The sequence below is a fragment of the Salvelinus namaycush genome, chromosome 20, assembly GCF_016432855.1.
Source record: "Salvelinus namaycush isolate Seneca chromosome 20, SaNama_1.0, whole genome shotgun sequence".
NCBI lineage: Eukaryota > Metazoa > Chordata > Actinopteri > Salmoniformes > Salmonidae > Salvelinus > Salvelinus namaycush.
The window spans coordinates 4,880,532-4,896,322 of NC_052326.1; positions in this window are offsets into that span (position 1 = coordinate 4,880,532).

Sequence of the window (15,791 nt, forward strand, 5' to 3'; positions counted from 1 at the left end):
AACAATTAGGTAATAATTATACAGACACATATTATAGAAGCACAATTTGTGACCATGGTGAGGTTTTGTCCAGACACACAGACATACACCCACAATGTAGAGCAATATGTACTTTCTACATTTCAATATACTTGTGTACTTTTATATTTCATGTCCTAGTCATATTTTTATATAAGGCAAATAAAATACAATATCTCAAACAACTCAAATGAATTATATTTGATATTACTAATTTCAAACAACGTTACTCACCGATCCAAAACTGCGTCTTCACCGTGGAGGAACATGTCTTCGAATTCTGAATCCACGGATTCAATCTCACTGGATTCATTTAGCTGTTCACTATCACTAGATCTCTCTATTTCATCAATTATATCGTGCATATCTGTATACCTGGTCTTGGTCTTTGATTTTGCTGATTTATTAGCCATTATTGTAACTTGAAAATGCTCAGAAAAAAACGTTTGCGGCGCGTAAAACGGCAGGGATCCTTCTGGTAGAATTTTCAATGGCGAATAGCTGTGTACGCATGGCTTTACAACGAAGCCTATTATTTCCGGGTAGAACCATTGCATATGCCCATGTACCTCTGTTCATTGGCTATCTATCCAGCTAGATTTCAAGAAGATCCGTGGTCATTGGTCCGAAATACAGTCAATCAACGAAGGACAGGTCATTCGATTGGCGCGTCAGGAAGTCGTTGTTTGGTGTGTTCAGATCGAATTTCTTCGGTCAATATGTCCCGGAAAAAGAACCACGAAGTTTGGTTGTATTACTAACAAACAGAGGATTCTAATGAAACCGAACTTGACTTGATAAACGTCCCTTTAGAGTGAGTAATTACAATGAATGTTACGTCCAAAGTTGATGGACGCTGAATTTTCCACACAAGCCGTTCACAAAATGTTTCGTTTTAGGCTATAAAAATGGATTATATCGATCAAAAAGCCACTTGATTGTTTCGTCGTGACCTTTAGGATTGCCAAAAGAAGAAAATTTCCTAAGGTAATTGATGCTTTGCATTGCTATTTCTGACTTTTGTGACTAATGTACTTTGTTGTAACTGTACCTAATGTGTTGTTTACTGATCGATAATCGCTTTTGTAGTGAAGCTTTTCGAAATCGGACATATTGGCAAGATTAACAAGAGGTATAGTTTTGATATGGTGTATAACACTTCTGATTTAATTGAAGCTAAATATTTATAATTATGACATTTCGCCATTTTTTTTTTTTTTTTTTTGAAACGTGCCGCTAGCGGCACCCCAATCCTAGACAGGTTAACACAACATCCGGGGAGGGGCCAGCTGAGTATAAGACAGTATCATCTGCATATAAATGGATGAGAGAGCTTCCTACTGCCTGAGCAATGTTGTTGATGTAAATTGAGAAGAGCGTGGGGCCTAGGATTGAGCCTTGGGGTACTCCTTTGGTGACAGTCAGTGGCTGAGACAGCAGATGTTCTGACTTTATACTCTGTACTCTTTGAGAAAGGTAGTTAGCAAACCAGCCCAAAGACCCCTCAGAGACACCAATACTCCTTAGCCGGCCCACAGGAATGGAATGGTCGACCGTATCAAAAGCTTTGGCCAAGTCAATAAAGATAACAGCACAATATTGGTTAGAATCAAGTGCAATGGTGACATCATTGAGGACCTTTAAGGTTACAGTGACACATCCATAACCTGAGTGGAAACCAGATTGCACACCCAGAGAATACTATAGACATCAGGAAAGCCTGTCAGTTGATTATTGACAAGTTTTTCCAACACTTTTGATAAACAGGGCAAAATAGAAATAGGCCTATAACAGTTAGGATCAGCTTGATCTCCCCCTTAGCTACAACAACAACAGTAATATGAGGAACACATCAATTGTGAGCACACAATTGTCTATAGGCTGTAAATTGAAATGATGCAGGCTCATTTGAATAACAGCTCAAACATCATGTTTTGTTTTCTGCTGAAACAACTGCATATAGCCTAAGCCTGATTATGCAACCATTTGATAAAGTATGGGTCTATTCTCAAAAATGTAGAAGGTCCAGAAAGGTACATTAGCAGACCACTCATACATTCTATTTTGTCCGGATGCTAAGATACCATGGGAAAATATGGGATTCTTCTGACACTGTGATGCATGCATTATACCCATGCATGCTAGCAGATACCCATAGACTTCCAGTCATTGCACTAACGCTAGTTAGCAATTGCGCTAGCGCTATCTGCAACTTATGTCAAACTGCATGCAGAGACAAAAATGGTATCCACGAGTTCATCTGACTCTAGGGAATAATATTAATAAATTAAAACATTGCCCTGTTGGGCAATCGAAATCGTGGCTGTCTTACCTTGCCATGTCTGGGCTTATGGTACTTTCAAGACAACTGGACAAACAGACAAACAAGGTCAAATCATGACGTCAGTGATCTTCAGGTCGGAAAGTCGGAGCTCTAGAAAGATGTACAAGTTTCCGACTTGGATTGTTATGTATTTGTATTTTTTTGTATTTATTATAGATCCTTAATTCCTCGGGTCCAAACAAGATTAGGCAATTACAGTACATCATACAACACATTAGTACACCACTTGTCACGTTCCTGACCTGTTTTCTGTTGTTTGGTATGTGTTTAATTGGTCAGGGCGTGAGTTTTGGGTGGGTAGTCTATGTTATGTGTTTTCTATGTTGGGTTAATGGGTTGCCTGGTATGGCTCTCAATTAGAGGCAGGTGTTTGGCGTTTCCTCTGATTGAGAGTCATATTAAGGTAGGTTGTTTCACATTGTTTGTTGTGGGTGGTTGTCTTCCGTGTCAGTACATGTTACCACACGGGACTGTTTTCGGTTTGTCTGTTCCTGTTCGTGTGTTCTTCGTTTCATGTAAGTTCGTAAGTTTAGGTCTGTTTAGTTCGTTTTGTTATTTTGTTTTCTAAAGTGTTATTTTGTGTTTCGTCGTTTGTCTAATAAATCATTATGTCCACATACCTCGCTGCGTGTTGGTCTGATCCATGCTCCTCCTCATCCGAGGAGGAGGAATATGACGACGATCGTTACAGAACCACCCACCAAACCCAGATCAAGCAGCGGGTTAACGGACAGCAACGACAGCAGCAGTGGGTCAAGGAGGATTGGACATGGGAAGAGATTCTGGACGGAGAAGGACCCTGGGCAGAGCCAGAGGAGTGTCGCCGTCCCAAGGCGGAGCTGGAGGCATCTAAAGCGGAGAGGCGACGATATGAGGAGGCAGCACGGAAGCAAGGCTGGAAGCCCGCAAGTACAACCCAAAAATTTCTTGGGGGGGGGGGGGGGCTAAAGGGTAGTGTGGCGAAGTCAGGTAGGAGACCTGCGCCAACTTCCCGGGCTTACCGTGGAGAGCGAGAGTACGGGCAGACACCATGTTACGCAGTAGAGCGCATGGTGTCTCCTGTACGTGTTCATAGCCCGGTGCGGGTTATTCCACCTCCCCGCACTAGCCGGGCTAGAGTGAGCATTGAGCCAAGTGCCATGAAGCCGGCTCAACATATCTGGCCTCCAGTACGTCTCCTCGGGCCGGTGTACATGGCACCAGCCTTACGCATGGTGTCCCCGGTTCGCCAACACAGCCCAGTGCGGGTTATTCCACCTCCCCGCACTGGACGGGCTACGGGGAGCATGCAACCAGGTAAGGTTGGGCAGGCTCAGTGCTCAAAGGAGCCAGTACGCCTGCACGGTCCGGTATATCCGGCGCCACCTTCCCGCCCCAGCTCAGTACCACCAGTGCCTACACCACGCACCAGGCTTCCAGTGCATCTCCAGAGCCCTGTTCCTCCTCCACGCACTCTCCCTGTGGTGCGTGTCTCAAGCTCAGTGCCTCCAGTTTCGGCACCACGCATCAAGCCTCCTGTGCGTCTCCAGAGCCCTGTACGCACTGTTCCTTCTCCCCGCACTCGCCCTGAGGTGCGTGCCCTCAGCCCGGTACCTCCAGTTCCGGTACCACGCACCAGTCCTATAGTGCGCATCGAGAGTCCAGTGTGCCCTGTTCCTGCTCCCCGCACTAGCCTTGAGGTGCGTGTCTCCAGTCCGGTACCACCAGTTCCGGCACCACGCACCAGGCCTACTGTGCGCCTCAGCAGGTCAGAGTCGGCTGTCTGCCCAACGCCGCCTGCACTGCTCGTCTGCCCAGCACCGTCTGAGCCATCTGTCTGCCCAGCACCGTCTGAGCCATCTGTCTGCCCAGCACCGTCTGAGCCATCTGTCTGCCCAGCGCCGTCTGAGCCATCCGTCTGTCCAGCGCCGTCTGAGCCATCCGTCTGCCCAGCGCCTTCTGAGCCATCCGTCTGCCCAGCGCCTTCTGAGCCATCCGTCTGCCCAGCGCCTTCTGAGCCATCCGTCTGCCCAGCGCCTTCTGAGCCATCCGTCTGCCACGAGCCATTAGAGCCGCCCGTCTGTCCCGAGCCATTAGAGCCGCCCGTCTGTCCCGAGCCATTAGAGCCGTCCGTCAGTCAGGAGCCGCTAGAGCCGTCCGTCAGTCAGGAGCTGCCAGAGCCGCCAGCCAGTCAGGAGCTGCCAGAGCCGCCATCCAGTCAGAAGCTGCCAGAGCCGCCAGCCAGTCAGGAGCTGCCAGAGCCGCCAGCCAGTCAGGAGCTGCCAGAGCCGCCAGCCAGTCAGGAGCTGCCAGAACCGCCAGCCAGTCAGGAGCTGCCAGAGCTGCCCTACAGTCATGAGCTGCCCTACAGTCATGAGCTGCCCTACAGTCATGAGCTGCCCTACAGTCATGAGCTGCCCTACAGTCATGAGCTGCCCTTCAGTCATGAGCTGCCCTCCAGTCATGAGCTGCCCTCCAGTCATGAGCTGCCCTCCAGTCATGAGCTGCCCTCCAGTCATGAGCTGCCCTACAGTCATGAGCTGCCCTCCAGTCATGAGCTGCCCTCCAGTCATGAGCTGCCACTCAGTCATGAGCTGCCACTCAGTCCGGAGCTGCCACTCAGTCCGGAGCTGCCACTCAGTCCGGAGCTGCCACCCAGTCCGGAGCGGCCACTCAGTCCGGAGCTGCCACCCAGTCCGGAGCTGCCACCCAGTCCGGAGCTGCCACTCAGTCCGGAGCTGCCATTAGTACAGAGTTGTCCCTCTGTCCTAAGCTACCTCTCTGTCCGGAGCTACCTCTCTGTCCGGAGCTACCTCTCTGTCCTGAGCTACCTCTCTGTCCTGAGCTACCTCTCTGTCCTGAGCTACCTCTCTGTCCTGAGCTGTCTCCTCTATGTAGGAGGGGCCTTAGTGAAGGTTCCTGGACCATGGTCGGGGGCGAGGGTCGCCACTCAAAGGACGCGAAGGAGAGGGACAAAGACAGTGGTGGAGTGGTGTCCTCGTCCACCGCCGGAGCCGCCACCGCGGACAGATGCCCACCCAGACCCTCCCCTTGAGTTGTAGGGGTGCGCCCGGAGTTCGCACCTTGAGGGGGGGGTTCTGTCACGTTCCTGACCTGTTTTCTGTTGTTTGGTATGTGTTTAATTGGTCAGGGCGTGAGTTTTGGGTGGGTAGTCTATGTTATGTGTTTTCTATGTTGGGTTAATGGGTTGCCTGGTATGGCTCTCAATTAGAGGCAGGTGTTTGGCGTTTCCTCTGATTGAGAGTCATATTAAGGTAGGTTGTTTCACATTGTTTGTTGTGGGTGGTTGTCTTCCGTGTCAGTACATGTTACTACACGGGACTGTTTTCGGTTTGTCTGTTCCTGTTCGTGTGTTCTTCGTTTCATGTAAGTTCGTAAGTTTAGGTCTGTTTAGTTCGTTTTGTTATTTTGTTTTCTAAAGTGTTATTTTGTGTTTCGTCGTTTGTCTAATAAATCATTATGTCCACATACCTCGCTGCGTGTTGGTCTGATCCATGCTCCTCCTCATCCGAGGAGGAGGAATATGACGACGATCGTTACACCACTAATCTACAACTACATATCTACAATATAACATTTATAATACCACAATACAACAATATTACAATGTACATGTGTGTAGAGTGCCTGTGTGTCTCTTCACAGTCCACGTTATTCCATAAGGTGTAGTTTTATCTGTTTATTTATCAGATTTTACTGCTTGCTTGAGTTACTTAATGCGGAATAGAGTTACGTGTAGTCATGGCTTTATGTAGTACTGTGCGTTTCCCAGAGTCTGTTCTGGACATGGGGGACTGTGAAGAGACCCCTGGTGGCATGTCTTGTGGGTTATGCATTGTTTTCTGAGCTGTGTGCTAGTCGTTTGAACAGGCCACTCGTGCTTTCGACATGTCAATTCCTCTCACAAAGACAAGTAGTGATGCAGTCAATCTCTCCTCTACTTTGAGCAAAGTGCTCTGTTCTGCGTTTAGTGAATGATTTGTCCCAAATACAATGCTTTTCATTTTAGAAATATTTAGGACTAGATTATTAATTGCCACCGATTCTAAAGATGACTGCAGCTAATTAAGTGTTGCAGTGATTCCACACTGTGGTAGCTGAGATGTATAATGTTGAGCCATCAGCAAAGATAGACACATACCTTACTCAGTGCCTGGTCATTAGTCAAAATATACAAAAGTAAGGGGCCTAGATAGCTTCCCAGGGGTATGCCCGACTCTACCTGAATTATGTTGGAGAGGTTTCCATTAAAACTTCTCACGAGTCACCATCCCGGATCCGGGAGCACCCTCATCAGTAAAAAAGCTGACTAGCATAGCCTATCATAGTGCCACAAGTAAATACTAGCATCTAAATATCATGAAATCACAAGTCCAAGACACCAGATGAAAGATACACATCTTGTGAATCCAGCCATCATTTCCGATTTTTAAAATGTTTTACAGGGAAAACACAATATGTATTTCTATTAGCTAACCACGATAGCAAAAGACCCAACCGCATATTTCCACAATTTTTTTACTGCATAGGTAGCTATCACAAATTCGACCAAATAAAGATATAAATAGTCACTAACCAAGAAACAACTTCATCAGATGACAGTCTGATAACATATGTTTTGTTCGAAAAATGTGCATATTTCAGGTATAAATCATAGTTTTACATTGCAGCCACCATCACAAAATCTCACCAAAGCAGCTAGAATAACTACAGAGACCAACGTGAATTACCTAAATACTCATCATAAAACATTTATGAAAAATACACAGTGTACAGCAAATGAAAGACAAACATCTTGTGAATCCAGCCAATATTTCAGATTTTTTAAGTGTTTTACAGCAAACACAATATAGCATTATATTAGCTTACTACAATAGCCAACCACACAACAGCATTGATTCATGCATGTTAGAGATAGCGAATAAACCAGCAAAAGATATAAATTTTTTCACTAACCTTCTCAAACTTCATCAGATGACAGTCCTATAACATCATATTACACAATACATATATGGTTTGTTCGAAAATGTGCATATTTAGCGGTACAATTCGTGGTTGAACAATGTGAATACTAGCCAAACTGCCCAAAATAATCCGGATATATTTCTGACACTCACATCATCTAATCAAATAACTAATCATATACTTTACTAAAAAATACAGGTTGGACAGCAAATGAAAGATACACTAGTTGTAACGGCAGTCTACTTCGTCCTCCTCCTCAGACGAGGAGAGGCGAGAAGGATCAGAGGACCAATGTGCAGCGTGGTAATTTGACATAATGAATTTAATGGACAAAACAAAAACACTATACAAAAGAACATACCGTCACAGTCCTAGCTGGTGCAGAACACAAACACAGAGACAGGAAACAACCACCCACAATCCCCAACACAAAACAAGCCACCTATATATGATTCTCAATCAGGGACAACGATTGACAGCTGTCTCTGATTGAGAACCATATCAGGCTGAACATAGAAACAGACGAACTAGACACACAACATAGAATTCCCACCCAGCTCACGTCCTGACCAACACTAAACAAGCAAAACACATAAGAACTCTGGTCAGGACGTTACAGTACCCCCCCCCCCTGAGGTGCGGACTCCGAACGCACCCCTAAAACTCAAGGGGAGGGTCTGGGTGGGCATCTGTCCGCGGTGGCGGCTCCGGCGGTGGACGAGGACAACACTCCACCACTGTCTTTGTCCCCCTCCTTAGCGTCCTTTGAGTGGCGACCCTCGCCCACGACCTTGGCCTAAGAATCCTCCCCAAGGCCCCCACATGATTTAGGAGGTAGCTCAGGACAGAGAGGTAGCTCAGGACAGAGAGGTAGCTCAGGACAGAGGGGCAACTCCGGACAGAGAGGCAGCTCAGGACGAATGGCAGCTCCGGACTGAATGGCAGCTCCGGACTGAGTGGCAGCTCCGGACTGAGTGGCAGCTCCGGACTGAGTGGCAGCTCCGGACTGGGTGGCAGCTCCGGACTGGGTGGCAGCTCCGGACTGGGTGGCAGCTCCGGACTGGGTGGCAGCTCCGGAGTGGGTGGCAGCTCATGACTGTAGGGCAGCTCATGACTGTAGGGCAGCTCATGACTGGAGGGCAGCTCATGACTGGAGGGCAGCTCATGACTGTAGGGCAGCTCATGACTGTAGGGCAGCTCATGACTGTAGGGCAGCTCATGACTGTAGGGCAGCTCATGACTGTAGGGCAGCTCTGGCAGCTCCTGACTGGCTGGCGGCTCTGGCAGCTCCTGACTGGCTGGCGGCTCTGGCAGCTCCTGACTGGCTGGCGTCTCTGGCAGCTCCTGACTGGCTGGCGTCTCTGGCAGCTCCTGACTGGCTGGCGTCTCTGGCAGCTCCTGACTGGCTGGCGGCTCTGGCAGCTCCTGACTGGCTGGCGGCTCCTGACTGGCTGGCGGCTCTGGCAGCTCCTGACTGGCTGGCGGCTCTGGCAGCTCCTGACTGACGGACGGCTCTAGCGGCTCCTGACTGACGGACGGCTCTAATGGCTCGGGACAGACGGGCGGCTCTAATGGCTCGTGGCAGACGGATGGCTCAGATGGCGCTGGGCAGACAGATGGCTCAGACGGCGCTATGCAGACAAATGGCTCAGACGGCGCTGGGCAGACGGATGGCTCAGATGGCGCTGGGCAGACGGATGGCTCAGACGGCGCTGGGCAGACGGATGGCTCAGACGGCGCTGGGCAGACGGATGGCTCAGACGGCACTGGGCAGACGGATGGCTCAGACGGCGCTGGGCAGACGGATGACTCAGATGGTGCTGGGCAGGCAGGCAGCTCAGACGGCGCTGGGCAGGCAGGCAGTGCAGGCGGCGTTGAGCAGACGAGCAGTGCAGGCAGTTCAGACGGCGCTGGGCAGGCAGGCAGCTCAGACGGCGCTGGACAGACGAGCAGTGCAGGCGGCGTTGAGCAGACGAGCAGTGCAGGCAGTTCAGACGGCGCTGGGCAGGCAGGCAGCTCAGACGGCGCTGGACAGACGAGCAGTGCAGGCGGCGTTGGGCAGACGGCCGACTCTGACCCGCTGAGGCGCACAGTAGGCCTGGTGCGTGGTATCGGAACTGGTGGTACCGGACTGGAGACACGCACCTCAAGGCTAGTGCGGGGAGCAGGAACAGGGCACACTGGACTCTCGATGCGCACTATAGGCCTGGTGCGTGGTATCGGCACTGGTGGTACCGGGCTGAGGGCACGCACCTCAGGGCGAGTGCGGGGAGAAGGAACAGTGCGTACAGGGCTCTGGAGACGCACAGGAGGCTTGGTGCGTGGTGCCGGAACTGGAGGTACTGAGCTGGAGACACACACCACAGGGAGAGTGCGTGGAGGAGGAACAGGGCTCTGGAGACGCACTGGAAGCCTGGTGCGTGGTGTAGGCACTGGTGGTACTGGGCTGGAGCGGGAAGGTAGCGCCGGATATACCGGACCGTGCAGGCGTACTGGCTCCCTTGAGCACTGAGCCTGCCCAACCTTACCTGGTTGCATGCGCCCCGTAGCCCGTCCAGTGCGGGGAGGTGGAATAACCCGCACTGGGCTGTGTTGGCGAACCGGGGACACCATGCGTAAGGCTGGTGCCATGTACACCGGCCCGAGGAGACGTACTGGAGGCCAGATATGTAGAGCCGGCTTCATGGCACTTGGCTCAATGCTCACTCTAGCCCGCCCAGTGCGGGGAGGTGGAATAACCCGCACCGGGCTATGCACCCGTACAGGAGACACCGTGCGCTCTTCCGCATAACACGGTGTCTGCCCGTACTCCCGCTCTCCACGGTAAGCATGGGAAGTGGGCGCAGGTTTCCTACCTACCTTCGCCACACTACCCTTTAGCCCCCCCCCCCCCCCCAATACATTTTTGGGGTTTCTTCACGGGCTTCCAGCCACGCTTCCGTGCTGCCTCCTCATACCACCGCTCCTGGGCTTTAGCTGCCTCCATCTCTTCCCGAGAGCGGCGATATTCTCCAACCTTAGCCCAGGGTCCTTCTCCGTTCAATATTTGCTCCCATGACCATTCCTCCTGGTACCGCTGCTGCTGTCGCTGCTGCCCGTTCTCACGCTGCTTGATCCGGGTTTGGTGGGTGGTTCTGTAACGGCAGTCTACTTCGTCCTCCTCCTCAGACGAGGAGAGGCGAGAAGGATCAGAGGACCAATGTGCAGCGTGGTAATTTGACATAATGAATTTAATGGACAAAACAAAAACACTATACAAAATAACAAAAGAACATACCGTCACAGTCCTAGCTGGTGCAGAACACAAACACAGAGACAGGAAACAACCACCCACAATCCCCAACACAAAACAAGCCACCTATATATGATTCTCAATCAGGGACAACGATTGACAGCTGTCTCTGATTGAGAACCATATCAGGCTGAACATAGAAACAGACGAACTAGACACACAACATAGAATTCCCACCCAGCTCACGTCCTGACCAACACTAAACAAGCAAAACACATAAGAACTCTGGTCAGGACGTTACACTAGTTCTTAATGCAACCGCTGTGTTAGATTTTAAAAAAATAACCTTATTACGACATACAGCTTACGTTATAGCGAAACAGCGCCCGAAATCTGGGCGGAATATAGTCTAAACATTTTTCGACAGAAATACGAAATAATATCATAAATGGTTCCTACTATTTGATGAGCTTCCATCAGAATCTTGTACAAGTTGTCCTTTGTCCAGAATAATCGTTGTTTGGTTGTAGAATGCCCTCTTCATCTGTAGAATTAGCAGCCAACGCTAGCCATGTGGCGCAGCAGTGTCCAACGCACCATAACGCAACACAAAGAAATTCCAGAAAATCGCAATCAACTGATATAAACTGCTATAAGTCGGTTTAACTTCTTATGGCTGCAAGGGGCAGTATTGAGTAGCCAGTTAAATCGTGCCCATTTCAAACGGCCTCGTACTCAATTCTTGCTCGTACAATATGCATATTATTATTACTATTGGATAGAAAACACTCTCTAGTTTCTAAAACCGTTTGAATTATTTCTCTGAGTGAAACAGAACTCATTCTGCAGCACATTTCCTGACCAGGAAGTGAAATGTCAGAAATCGATGCTCTGTTCAACTTCCTGCCTATACATGGGCATGATACGTAAGAGTCTACGTACACTTCATACACCTTCCCCTGGTTGTCAAGAGGCGGTGAGAGAAGAAATTTCGTGTTTATCTTGATCTGAGGTGGAATTAAAGCTCTTTGTATGACGTGACCGTCCATTTCCTGTTTCTGGAGCGCGCGAAAGGGGACATGGATTTGCCTTCTGTTTAGCTGTCGTTATGGACGACTAACATCTCCGGTTTAGATTTTATTTGATACATGTGACCATATCATCGTAAAGTATGTTTTTTCAATATAGTTTAATCAGATTATTGAAATTTTTTCGGGAGTTTTGCCGTGTTCCGTTCTCTGACTTTGTTGACGTTGGAGAGATCCGTGCCACTTGGCAAGTGCCCATGCTAAATCAAGAGGGAAATTTGCCGTTCCAGATCCAAACAACGACTGTTCTGGACAAAGGACACCTTGTCCAACATTCTGACGGAAGATCACCAAAAGTAAGAAACATTTTATGATGCTATTTCTAATATCTGTCGTGCATGTGAACTGGTCGTGGGCGCCCAAGTGTTTCTGGCTATTGTGGCTACGCTAATATAACGCTATATTGTGTTTTCGCTGTAAAACACTTGATAAATCGGAAATATTGTCTGGAATCACAAGATGCCTGTCTTTCAATTGCTGTACACTATGTATTTTTCAGAAATGTTTTATGATGAGTATTTAGTTATTTGGCGTTGGTGTCTGTAATTTTTCTGTCTGCTTTCGGTGCAATTTCTGACTGTAGCTGCAATGTAAACTATGATTTATACCTGAAATATGCACATTTTTCTAACAAAACATATGCTATACAATAAATATGTTATCAGACTGTCATCTGATGAAGTTGTTTCTTGGTTAGTGGCTATTTATATCTTTATTTGGTCGAATTTGTGATAGCTACTGATGGAGTAAAAAACTGATGGAGTAAGAAAAGTGGTGTCTTTTGCTAACGTGGTTAGCTAATAGATTTACATATTGTGTCTTCCCTGTAAAACATTTTAAAAATCGGACATGTTGGCTTGATTCACAAGATGTGTACCTTTCATATGCTGTATTGGACTTGTTAATGTGTGAAAGTTAAATATTTAAAAAATATATATTTTGAATTTCGCGCCCTGCACTGAGCTGGCTGTTGTCATAAGTGTACCGACGTCGGGCTTGCACGCCAAACAGGTTAATATAACTAGTTTATGATGTTTTTAACACATATATCGAATAAAATCAGAGCCGGATATATCTAACGCCTATAACGACAGCTTTTCAGAACGCAATCCTGAGGTCTGTCTCGCGCCAAGACGAACGGTGAAAAGACCAGACCTTCCGTTCCAAGACGTCTTGTTCGGCCTCAGATCTAGCTAGACACCCCATTCCAACTCTCACTGCCTACTGACATCTAGTGGAAGGCGTATGCAGTGCATGTAGACCCATAGATTCCATGGAAATTAATAAACTGACCCTGGAACAGAGCCCTCGATTTCAGATTTCTCACTTCCTGACAGGAAGTTTGCTGCAAAATGAGTTCTGTTTTACTCACAGATATAATTCAAACGGTTTTAGAAACTAGAGAGTGTTTTCTATCCAATAGTAATAATAATATGCATATTGTACGAGCAAGAATTGAGTACGAGGCAGTTTAATTTGGGAACGATTTTTTACAAAGTGAAAACAGCGCCCCCATATTGACAAAAGGTTAAAGAACATCCTCTGTGTTCTATTAGACAGGTAACACCCGATCCACAATATAGCAGAGGATGTAAAGCCATAACAAATACGTTTTTTAGCAGCAGACTATGATCGATAATGTCTAAACCTGCATTGAAGTCTAACAAAACAGCTCCCACAATCTTCTTATTTAAAATGTATTTCAGCCAGTCATTTGTGTAATTGCCGTACATGTTGAGTGGCCTTCCCTGTAAGCGTGCTGAAAGTCTTTTGCTAATTTGTTTACTGTGGAACAGCATTGGAGCTGGTCAAACACAATTCTGAGTTGGATGACTGTTCAAAACAATTTTTCCCATTCTGAGCTTGTTTTTTCAGAGTTACCAGTTGTCTGTTAAAAAAGAAACGGAATGGAGCTAAACAACATGCACAATCCTAGAGGAAAACCTGGTGCATTCTGCTTTCCACCAGACATGTTGAGATGAACTGACCTTTCAGCAGGACAATGACCTAAAAAACAAAGCCAAAGAGTTGCACGAGCAGTTGCTTACCAAGAAAACAGGGAATGTTTCTGAGTGGCTGAGTTAACGTATTGACTTAAATTGGCTTGAAAATTCATGGCAGGACTTGGAAATGGCTGTATAACAATGATCAATAACCTACTTGACAGACCTTGAAGAATTTTAATAAGAATAGTGGGCAAATACTGTACAATCCAGGTTTGCAAAGGTCTTAGAGATGACCTAATCAAATCAAATCAAATTGTATTGGTCACATACACATGGTTAGTGGATGTTATTGCGAGTGTAGCGAAATGCTTGTGCTTCTAGTTCCGATAGTGCAGCAATATCTAACAAGTAATCTAACAATTCCACAACAACTGCCTAATACACACAAATCTAAGTAAAGAAATGGAATAAAAATATATACACTCCCATTCAAATATTTGGGGTCACTTAGTAATGTCCTTGTTTTTGAAAGAAAAGCACATTTTCTGTCCATTAAAATAACAGCAAATTGATCAGAAATACAGTGTAGACATTGTTAATGTTGTAAATGACTATTGTACCTGGAAAAGGCAGATTTTTTTATGGAATATCTACATAGATGTACAGAAGCCCATTATCAGTAACCATCACTCCTGTGTTCCAATGGCAAGTTGTGTTAGCTAATCCAAGTTTATCATTTTAAAAGGCTAATTGATCATTAGAAAACCCTTTTTCAATTATGTTAGCACAGCTGAAAACTGTTGTTCTGATTAAAGAAGCAATAAAATAGGCCTTCTTTAGACTAGTTGAGTATCTGGAGCATCAGCATTTGTGGGTTCGATTACTGGCTCAAAATGGCTAGAAACAAAGTACTTTCTTCTGAAACTCGTCAGTCTATTCTTGTTCTGAGAAATTAAGGCTATTCCATGTGAGAAATTGCCAAGAAACTGAAGATCTTGTACAACGCTGTGTACAACTCCCTTCACAGATCAGCGGAAACTGGCTCTAACCAGAATAGAACGAGGAGTGGGAGGCCCCGGTGCACAACTGAGCAAGAGGACAAGTACATTAGAGTGTTTAGTTTGAGAAACAGACGCCTCACAAGTCCTCAACTGGCAGCTTCATTAAATAGTACAAAGAAAAAGCCATACCTCAGACTGGCCAATAAAAAGAAAAGATTGAGATGGTCAAAAGAACACAGACACTGGACAGAGAAACTCTGCCTAGAAGGCCAGCATCCCGGAGTTGCCTCTTCACTGTTGACGTTGAGACTGGTGTTTTGCTATTGAATAATGTGTTGAACACTTATCTAATGAAAATGTTCTTTTTATTTTCCATTTATAAAAAATAACAACAATAATTCTTCCACTTTGACATTAGAGTATTTTTTGTAGATCGTTGATTTTTTGTAGATTTTATCCCACCTTGTAGCACAACAAAATCTGGGAAAAGTCAAGGGGTGTGAATACTTTCTGAAGGCATTGTATGTCTAATAAATAACAGCTAGGCAGCTGAAAAGCTTTAACCGTCTATTCTCTATAGTTTGTAAGACAGATCAGATTGATACATGGTGGCAGTGGACTGTCTTTACCGGCAGTAAAATGACTTTTGCCATTGAGAGACTGAGTAATGAAATTGAACCTGGCTAGCTAGCAGTAAGCTTTTTAGCCCCCCAAATATTTTTTTTACTTCACAATTCACACTTTTAGTGATCACAGATTGGTAAAAATGTACGCATGAGAAATTAACAAAAACCTCAGGCGGTTCTTTAGCTCTTGAGACTGAGAAGAGAATATACAGTGAATATACAGCCTGATTTCAAAATTGATTAAATTGATTTATAAATTGATAATGACAAAGTGAAAACATGTTTTTAGAAATGTTTGCAAATGTATTGAAAATGAAATGTATGTATTGTGAATACTTATGTAAATTAGATATTTCTGCATTTATTTTTCAATACATTTGCAAACATTTCTAAAAACATGTTTTCACTTTGTCATTATGGAGTATTCCGTGTAGATGGGTGAGAAAGAAAATATATTTAATCCATTTTGAATTCAGGCTGTAACACAACAAAATGTGGAATAAGTCAAGGGGTATGAATACTTTCTATTCGATAGAAACCTTGATGTGTAACTGGACTATGCCTTAAACAT